Source organism: Nansenia antarctica, assembly GCF_963989245.1.
Source record: "Nansenia antarctica genome assembly, chromosome: 9".
NCBI lineage: Eukaryota > Metazoa > Chordata > Actinopteri > Argentiniformes > Microstomatidae > Nansenia > Nansenia antarctica.
In genome coordinates, this window is record NC_137679.1 from 11,884,478 (window position 1) to 11,885,893 (window position 1,416).

Here is a 1,416-nt window from a genome sequence, read left to right on the forward strand (position 1 = left end):
CAGTGTGTTGTGTCCACCTCCTCTAGCGTTTTCCTCATGGTTGTGTGGGTAGTTAAGGGACTTACAGCCTGAAAAGGTATAGTTCATGGCTTCAATTAAACACGATATCGCAGGACAGGTCCAAAGACACTTTGAAGGCAACAACCCCCGAGAGAGCCTGAGATCTGAGAAGGGAGTAGGGATGTAGTTGTGTTGTGTTGTGTGTCTGCCAAGTCTACTGTAGGCCCATCAGCGGTCTCCATGTTAAGATGCGCATTTGATGTCAATTGTGTAAATTACATCCTGCATAAATGTAAGAGAGAAGCACTGATATGTTTAGTCTCTTGTACAAAAAAAAGTGAAGTGAAGTGAAGACAAAGTGAAGACAATAATGGAGATCTAAACCCATGTCTTTACCTCTGCATTCCAACAGTTCTTCCCTTAGCTATTGCTCCTTCCTTTCCCCACCGGTTGTTCTCGTTTACTACCCGATGTTCTGAATGGAAATATTAAGCGTGGCTGTGACAAAAGCAGAGGAATGCTCTTGCTGACGACAGTAAAAGAGTCTACTTTGGTGTAACGGTGTAATTGTAGCACACTCGTTGTAAACACCTAGGACCAGGGGGCCCTCTCTGGCTCCGGAGGATTGAGTTACCTGGATGGATTCTACATCCTGTCTGCCAGTGAGAACAGAGGCATCCCATAATAAACACTGGGTGGATGTGCAACCAAAGATAATGAGGTGATGTTATGAAAACACGAGAACTGTTATGATCCACAATTCAACAGAAAATGTCATGAACCGAAGGTCGTTTACATGATTTCACATGATGCATTACAGTAAGTATGCGTACAGTGCCCTGTGTAGGTCATGGGACAGTGAAGCATTTATTGTTTTTTTGGGGCTCTACAATCCAAACGTTTGGATTTGAAATCAAACAATTACTTTCAGGTTAAAATAGAGATTCTCAGTTTTCATTTGATGCTATTTGTGTGCATATTGGTTTCACCATTCAGAAACAGGTTTTATGCTTAGTCCTCCCTATGTCAGGATACCTAAAAATGATGGGACGGATCGATCTAATATCCAAATGAAACACTCCTGTCTACTATAGCGATCCTCTGTGTCTCAGTTGGTAAAGCATGATGCGAATAACGCCAAGGGTTTGATTCCTGGGACCATATTATGTGACACGGTCTGGTGAAAGGGGTAACAAGTCGGCAACCAATCAAAATGTTCAGACTTTTATTTTGAAACACGGAAATACATTACAAATCACAACACACACTCGCTAGTCAAGCCAAAGTATTGCAATGCAATTACTGCCGATTTGTTACCCCTTTCACCAGACACAAATATACCGAAAAATGTACTAAACTGTGTATGCACAATGTATGAAAAGGATGTTTTTGCTTTAAGTTTCCTCTTCAACCAAA